Below are 9289 nucleotides of genomic sequence, written 5' to 3'. Positions count from 1 at the left end.
GTCCTTTATTTGACAATTAATTGTCGCGTCCTGTACTGAATCAATACGGGACGCAAATTGTTCCGTATTTTCATAAACGCCCCGTACACGTCTGTCACACAGCCATCAAAACTGCATAAGGAACAAAATAAAACACAGGAAATACTAAGGGCAGCCAATTTAAACTTCGTAGGACCCACGTAGCGAGGACCCGATGCCAGGTCCAGCAGATCACGCTGCACCCGCGTGTTTAAAAATGTTTACACCCGAAACTCCACCACGTCCACAGAAGCAAAAACGTTTGCAAATGTACAGACGTGAGTGGGAAGAGTGGAACCCCTGGCAGTGGGTAAAAGGCAAACTGTGTTCTGTGTTGCTCATGGATTAACTGAAGTAAGGCAGCATCAGGAGACCAACATGTAAGAAACATGAGAACAGAGAGAATCCAACCAGTAGGTCACAGTTTATCATCATCTAATCATCTCCTGGAGTCCATATGGTGAGAGACATCAGTATATGGTTGTTAATTTACCAGAGGATGCTTAGAATCATGCTGATGTGGTCATAGACTCCACAGTATTTTAGTGACTCAATAAATGCCTAAGTTGTTTAGTATTTTTTTAATGCCTTTTAGTTTTTAATAAACATTTATATAATAGCCAATATGTAATCAATAAATGGCCTTTGCCTATCTAAAGAAAAACTCAGAACTCTGATATGCTAACAGCACTAAATAAATCAATAAATACATGCATACACACAGAAATAAGCTAATACATTAACTGTGTTAAGATTTAGATGGGAAAAAATGTCTGTAGAGAATTTCTTTGTCCAGTATTCTGCATTCAGTTGTTTATGTTTTTGCAGAATCCAGTATTGCTCACTGGTTGGTCATTACATTTTATTAGTTTGATTTCACTGTTTAAAATGATGCCACTTCTGTTCAGGCAGAACCTGTGATCATAAAACAATACAAAACTCTTAGTTTCATGTTAATAAAGCACTTAAAGCTTTAAGTATGGCTAAATGCTTTTTTCAGAATTAAATATATCACTCCTTAGGTGGTAGTGGCCCCAAGTTCAGTAAAGTTGGAAAGATATTCACAGATTCGGGCTTCCAGCATCAATAACTCATTAGATATAGGTTGTCAAAACATAAACGGTGCCTCTTTCCCATTGTTGTAAGGCAGACAATGTGCTACAAGCCCAGTTTAATCAACAGTAGCTGTCTTTCAAGCTGCAGAAATAACATTGATGTCTATGTGCAGCCGGCTGAGTGATGTCTGTCTGCAAAACCGCTGCAACAGCAAAGAGAGACACAAATAACTTCAATCTTGTTCTCTGTAGATACACAATATGCTACAAGCCCAGTTTTATCAAGTAGCACATTGTGTACCTTATACTGATGGAAAAGAGGCATCATTTATGTTTTCACAACATATATCTAATGAGTTATTGATGCTGGAAGTCCGAATCTGTGAATATCTTTCCAACTTTACTGAACTGTGGCCCCGAGGAGCCGTGGTGGGCGTCCTTTATTTTCATTTCTGAAAGGTGGCAACCCTAATTAGAAGTGACTTTGTGACCAGTGTAGAACTCCAGTGTAAATAGTGTTAAAAGACCTATAGAACTGTAAAAATTGTAGGACTAAATGCAGTGAGACAACATTGAAGAAAAAGTAAGTTAATTTTTCATTAAATTAACTTATTCATTACAATCTAGTCTTCTGTAATTCTATGCATGTATTTCATTCAAAATCACCTCTATTTTACTGAAAACCTCTCGGCTCAAGGGGGGGCTGCGCCCCCCTGGACCCTTCCTGAAGATTGTATACCGAACATTTTCAGCTGAAATCAAAATTTGCTGTTGCCATGCCTGGAAACCAGGAAGAGGTCTCTCAGACTACTTGAAATCCAATATGCTGAAAGACTAGTATGGATTTTTTGCCTAATTAAACCAAAAGAATACTGCCTACCCTAGCTTTAATTTAGTCTTATCTCTTTTGATTGACTCCTTTTTCAGCTCTAATGCTTTGACAAATTATGACTGTAAATGAAAAGAGAAAAAGATTACACATAGTTGAACTGATCTTTGCACAATTAATATTCTTTGAAAATTAAAAATGTGCTCAAACAAAAATAAAGAGAATTTACAACTTAATAACCTTTGTTGATGCTTTATACCAGTTTATTAGCCACACTTAGCTAAGAGCAGCACAGTCTGATAACAAGAAAAGCACTCAGAGACCGCAGTACTCTGCCAAGGATGTTCATTCCTCCATATGGCATTGTCAGAAATGCAGCTTATTTTTGCAGAAATGCAGCTTTTTATTATTATCATTATTATTATTATTATTATTATTATTATTATTACTGATGAATAGAAATCATGGCAACATAGAATGGGACCATTTAATATAGATGTATCCACAAAGAAAATGGCCTTGCACTGAGCTCAGGCATGTGTTATGCATGTGTACGTTATGGACGGATACTGAATGGCATAACCTACATATGTGTAAATTACTCTTCATCACTTTTTGCAAGGCTTTATTTTGCTAGTGTGAAAATAACCGTTCCCTTCATGCTTTTATTTTGAAGGTGTTTTTTTAAATGTTATGGGCTTTTATTTTTGTCACCATTCCCGCAGCACAGGAAGTGTTCATCTAAGAACCGAATTCTTGACATAAGGAAGACTGTGAACTGTAACGTTTTTTCCCACATTTTGGATGACATACTAAACTATGACGTTTTTTTCACATTTTGGACCACATACTAAACTATGACGTTTTTTCACACATTTTGGACGACATACTAAACTATGACATTTTTGTCACATTTTGGACGACATTATAAACTATGACGTTTTTGTCACAGTTTGGACGACATTATAAACTATGACGTTTTGGTGATATTTTGGACGACATACTAAACTATGATGTTTTTGTCACATTTTGGACAACATACTAAACTATGACGTTTTTTCACACATTTTGGACCACATACTAAACTATGACATTTTTGTCACATTTTGGACGACATTATAAACTATGACGTTTTTGTCACATTTTGGACCACATACTGAACTATGACGTTTTTGTCACAGTTTGGACGACATTATAAACTATGACGTTTTGGTGATATTTTGGACGACATACTAAACTATGACGTTTTTTCACACATTTTGGACGACATACTAAACTATGACTTTTTTTTCCCACATTTTGGACGACATAAAGTATGACGTTTTAGTGACATTTTGGACAACATACTAAACTATGACATTTTTGTAACATTTTGGCCAACATACTAAACTATGACGTTTTTTCACACATTTTGGACCACATACTAAACTATGACGTTTTTTCACACATTTTGGACGACATACTAAACTATGACATTTTTGTCACATTTTGGACGACATTATAAACTATGACGTTTTTGTCACATTTTGGACCACATACTGAACTATGACGTTTTTGTCACAGTTTGGACGACATTATAAACTATGACGTTTTGGTGATATTTTGGACGACATACTAAACTATGACGTTTTGGTGACATTTTGGACGACATACTAAACTATGACGTTTTTGTCACATTTTGGACAACATACTAAACTATGACGTTTTTTCACACATTTTGGACGACATACTAAACTATGACTTTTTTTTCCCACATTTTGGACGACATACTAAACTATGACTTTTTTTTCCCACATTTTGGACGACAAAGTATGACGTTTTAGTGACATTTTGGACAACATACTAAACTATGACGTTTTAGTGACATTTTGGACAACATACTAAACTATGACGTTTTAGTGACATTTTGGACAACATACTAAACTATGACATTTTTGTAACATTTTGGCCAACATACTAAACTGTGACATTTTTTTCCCACATTTTGGACGACATACTAAACTATGATGTTTTGGTGACATTTTGGACGACGTACTAAACTATGACGTTTTGGTGATATTTTGGACGACATACTAAACTATGATGTTTTTGTCACATTTTGGACCACATACTCTACCCATTTTATGATTGGGATTCCAGGCAGTTCTTTAGGACTGCTCTCAAATAATTGAAATGTTACTAAACAAGGTTATAATTATCAAATTAAATAGCTCTGGTCTCCAGTATATTGGCGAATTCGGTTCTTTGTGCTTAATTTATTAGCATGATTTCTTTTTAATATGTTGTGTACAGACTTAATTACTTCTCTGTCTACTTTTCTTACTCCATGTAGGTTTCCCAGAGACTATGGGTTGAGGAGGAAGTGGAAGTTTGTCGGCTTAGACCTGGTGTCATTCCATCAGTGTTAAACTTCCCGGCTCATCTTGGAAGAGTACGTGCCAGAAAGACCACGACCAAGAAGCCTTGAGATCTTAGGCAGCGTCTCCCTGAGGTGGGTGTCGACGGTGTTCACAGTCAGGTCTGTGGTAATCCTGTCAAAAAACAAAACAGAAAAAAATCTAGATTATAAATCAACATGTAACCAAAGCACTCTGTGTATAACGCCATAGTATAGGATGGAGTTCAGAATATACTCAAGAATAACATAGTATGGCCTGTAGTTCATAGTACAGCATGTTGGCAAGAAAAAAAACAAAACATAGATTATTATGTGGTTCAAAAAGCGCAAAATGATAGGATGTTGCCTAAAATTGTCATGTATGATATGTGGTTCAAAAAATGTCATAGTGCAGTATATTGTCAAAAATAGTATGTAATTCAAGAAAACATCAGAGTATAATATGTCATCTAAAAAATGCCATAGAATAATAATTTCATTGCACAAGTAAAAGTATAGTAACTTTTAAAACTGTTCGAATTCTTATATGTTGCTAAAAAACCCCAAAAACAACTAAAACAAAAAAAACGTCACAGTAATATGTCAATTAAAAAAGCCTATATTATAGTGTGTCGCCCAACAAACATCACAGTATAGCATGTCGCTCTAAAAACGTCATAGTATAGCCTTTAGTCCACAGCTGTCAGTAGGTGAGGAGCAACACAAAAACAGTCCAAACGCTGGTTTCCAGAGAGTTAGACGAAAATTTATTTGAAAGAGTAAGTTTACAACAACACATGTGAGGGGGTTAAAAGCAAATGGGTGTTAGTAAAATAAAAATAAATAAACAGTACTAAAAGTGAACTTCATGTTGACATTGATGGACATTCCAACCAGGAACAAAGTAAAAGATAATCAATACGAAAAAAAATTCTTCCTGTTCACCTCTTAAAACCCAAAAACAAACCGCAGTAGCACCCTAAACTAAAACTACCAGTGGGTTCCCTGTTTTCCTTTCTGAACAATTCAAAGGTCCCTCTCTGTCTCCCCACACATCCACCAACCACTGGAACACATCTCCAAAGTTCTGCCGGGCCAGCTCAGCTTCCCCTCAGAAGAAGTGCCGCCACCTGCCAGATGAAGGATCCTTTTGAGAGGCAGCTGGTATCGTGATTGGACTGTACTTTGGTCTGTTCCAATCCAGCTTCAGCTCCAGAGACGGCAGGCGGGACGAGTCAACGGAGGCCGGGTGGACGAAGGCATGCAGCTGAGTACAATACAGAAAACAACAGAGGAGGAATGCAGCGGCCCAGGACCAGAACAGAGTAGCATGGTATGTCTCTTAGAAAACATCGTAGTATAGCCTTTGGTATGAAAAAACTGCCATCATATACATCGTATATTGTACAAATAACAAGTCAAAGGAAAGAGACATACATTGTAGAATTGTAGTAATTGTGGGCTGACTGATTTACTGATTATCAATATTTTATTTTTTACTAATTTACGGTAATAAATACATTTAAAAATGGCGCTACTTTGGCTCTGAACCTGAATCTACCTGTGGTCGCTCTGTCTTCTGGAGTGATTTGATTGGTTATACGTCACGAATAAAACTCCTTTAACTTAACATCTGTAAACAAAACAAAAACGTATCAACTAAGTTTTCTGTTAGAGTTTGTGTTCTTCCAAGTTTAACTCAAGATTTTAAATACTTTCATTTACTGCAAATGAATATTGACTCCAAATGTCTCAGTAATAATCATTATCAGCCTTAAAAATCCACAAAACACCCCTTTATACTCGACCACACTTAGTACAGTCCGGTTCCCCCTTCTATAAATCTGCTTGGAATCTTCCACTTCCTGTTTGTCAAAGTGGCCTTCTACCTGGACAGGTTTTGTTGGAGCTCATGCAACAAACATTTTGGGTAACTGCACTTTAATATGGATGGATGACACTGAATTAGAGTCTGTTTTAATGAGACTGAGTTAAGATGTGTAGCTCTGTCATTAAATACGAAATTATTTCTCAGAATTCACAGAGAAAAGTCTGAAATGTTTGCTAGGTTAGCGTCCCACATGTTCTTTGGCTCAGCTAAAGCTAACTCTCGCCAACTTCTGGATCTCTTGAGTTGCTTGTTGTTAAAATGTCTTGCTAGAGGTGCTAAAGCTCAGAAAGTCTGAGATGTTTGTTCAAAATAAGCTCATTCTCAAGTCTTATCTGAACTGTCCTCTTTTGTTTGAACTTTCCCTAAACTTAGGAGTTAATGACAGAGCAGCACATCCAGACTCAGTCTCATTATGTAGAGATTAAACTTCAGTGTCATTCATTGATGTTAAAGTGCAGTTTTTCAAATGTTTGTTGCACATGCTTCCGACCAAACCAGTCCAGGTGGAAGACGATGTGAAGAGAAAGCTCCAGAGGATGAATATCACACATTTACGTTGGAAATAAATGTCCTTTAATTAGACATTGTCATGCAAAAGTTGGATTTCTCTTTGTTGAGTGCTTTGTTGATGTTGGTTTCTAAATGTTTTTTGACACTCGGCCCCAAAGATTAAAACCTTCTACGGCTCACAAGCTGCAACAATTCACACATTATCAACTATCTTTCTGACTAAACTAAGATAAAAAGTGAAAAACTCTCTGATTCTTGCATCATGAATGTAAATCTTTTTGGTTTTTATGACCGTAAACTGAATATATTTGGGTTTGACATTTTATAAACCAAAACAAGAAATGAATTACTGGAGAAAACAATCAACAGATTAATGGTCAAAGAAAATGTGTTTTCCAACATATATGGCTGAATTACTCCAACATTACAAGATATATACAATTTTAATTCAATTTTATTTATATAACGCCAATTACAGGTCAAATTGTCTCAAGACACTTTATTTTTATATTTTTTTTGTCATATCTGAAATATGACAAAGTAAATTAAAACTTCTTGACTAATTCAATTTATTATTTAGTTTTTAAGAGACTAATGGACAATTAAAATAACTTTCTCCACTAAAACTAATTAACATGAGGTCAAATAGAAGGAACAGTTTTAAATACTGCAGTCCCACAACGACAAGAATAAAGTTTGTCAACAAAAACTGAATCTGCTGGTGGATTCCATTAAAGTCCTAATAAATGATAATGAAGTGTGATACTAAAGGTTTGTCGGTGCTAAAAATCTCCAAGTAAAGATATCAAGTTGAATATCTGGATGGAGGTTGATAAAAATTGACCTCCCTTCATTTCTCTGGAGTCAACATCATGGATTTCATGGATGGTGGTTAAAGACCTGCTCTTCTAGTCGTCTTCCTTCTAGTCGCTGTAAAAAGTCAGTCCATCCTGGCACTTCAACACCTCTTCATGACAACTTGTTCTGCCTCGGACCTGGTGGAAACTCCAGAAACTCGGGAAAACCTGTCGAGACTCGAAGAACTCGTGGAGACTCGAAAAACTCGTCGGGCGGGGGAAGGTGTGGTGGGTGGTGGTGGGAGGTGGGGGAGTAGAGGGGGGAGGCCGCCACCCACCTCCCCGCCTATTCTCCGCCCTGACTCCACCCAGACTCCGCCTTGGCTCCACCCATGTGGTGACTTCAGCAACTACGATGACAAAGGGACGACGAAATTATGTTATTTTATCTGATCTGTAGCTCAGTGAGTTAAGGATTTGCCTATGGAGCTGCAGGTCACTGGTTCAAGACCAGACCCTTCTTAAACTTTATCAAAATTCTGACAAAGACAAAGAAAGAAAACTGCCGCTGGCGGGTCTCGAACCTGCGACCCTCCGCTTGGGAGTCTTCTTCTTATCCCCCTGAGCTACTCGCTCAGATACAAATTCTTCTTTTTTTTGCGCATTTATCATCTATTTTTTGTCGTTTTCGAGTTTTTTTTAATTCGAGTCTCGACTCGACCGTTTTTCTCAGGAGGTTGGACTTCAGCCTTTGTGCTGGAGGGTTGAACCCTCAGTTCCAAGACTTTCCAAAGCCGCCACACCTCCCGAGTCCTCAGGACCTGAGCTTTCACACAGTCTGAGGGCTGAAATTTTCTAAGTCCCACAGTAGTTCTCTGTTAGATTGAACTTTCAGACAGTCCAAGGACTGATATCTTCTGAGTTCCTGAGTAGTTCTCTGTTAGTTTGAGCTTTTCGACAGTCTGAGGGCTGAAAACCTTAAAGTTCTTGAGTAGTTCTCTGTTAGTTTGAACCTTTAGACAGTCTGAGGGCTGAAGTTTTAAAAGTTTCTCAGTACTTCTCTGTTAGTTTGAACTTTCTGGTTAACAGAAGCCTTAAAACTTGTGACCATGAGTCTTGATTTCACATTTAGACCATCAATCTGAGTTCTTCTCAGACCTTAACCTGTGGGTTTTTTAGAAATCCTGAACAAACTTTGATTCTCTTCACTGAACAGTGAAATTTGTGGAGATCAGAAGGTAACATTAGTTTGATCAATGACTTCAACTACTAGTAGACTTTATCTGAAAAGCAGTTTTCTGAAATGAGTTCTTAGTAAATCTGTCCACAATCAAACCAAGAACATAGAAAGAGGAAACGTTTCAAGAAACAACTTGATGTTTTCATTTCAGACTCGAAAACACTTTAAGACTTTTATTTGTTTTTGCTGTTTTTGATCATTTTATTGTTTCTTCTGTTTAATTTGATCTTCTAAAGTCTAACTGGTGTCTTTTCAAATGTTTTGTCTTTAGTTTGATTCTTCTTAAATGTTTAGTTTTGCTCTTTTCTCACCTTTTGTTCTTTTCTGTCTGATTTGATTTCCAAATATTTTGTCTTTTTAATGTTTAATTGTTGCTTTTTTCAAATGTTTAATCAGCTTGTTTGAAAAATTTCCTTTTCTTTCCCAATGTTTAATTTTTCGATTAAATCTTTAAAGTTTTTTTTAAATGTTTTATCACCTTTTAATGTTTAATTTTCTTTTTAAATGCTTCGTTGTATTTTCTGTTTAATTCCTATTTAAAGTTTTATTGTCTTTAAGATTTAATTTTCTAA

At 36.5% G+C, this 9289-nt stretch overlaps 1 long non-coding RNA gene across 1 annotated transcript; it reads left to right on the top strand.

Moving 5' to 3' along the window:
- The first annotated feature begins 4095 nt into the window (after positions 1-4095).
- Positions 4096-5811, top strand: LOC129348016 (uncharacterized). The gene is made up of 2 exons (XR_008600427.1): positions 4096-4393; positions 5312-5811. It is a non-coding gene; the product is annotated as an uncharacterized LOC129348016 (long non-coding RNA).
- The last annotated feature ends 3478 nt before the right edge of the window (positions 5812-9289 follow it).

Source organism: Amphiprion ocellaris, chromosome 22 (assembly GCF_022539595.1).
Source record: "Amphiprion ocellaris isolate individual 3 ecotype Okinawa chromosome 22, ASM2253959v1, whole genome shotgun sequence".
NCBI lineage: Eukaryota > Metazoa > Chordata > Actinopteri > Pomacentridae > Amphiprion > Amphiprion ocellaris.
Note: the sequence above shows the minus strand (reverse complement) of the source record. Positions and strands in the feature narration are given on the sequence as shown.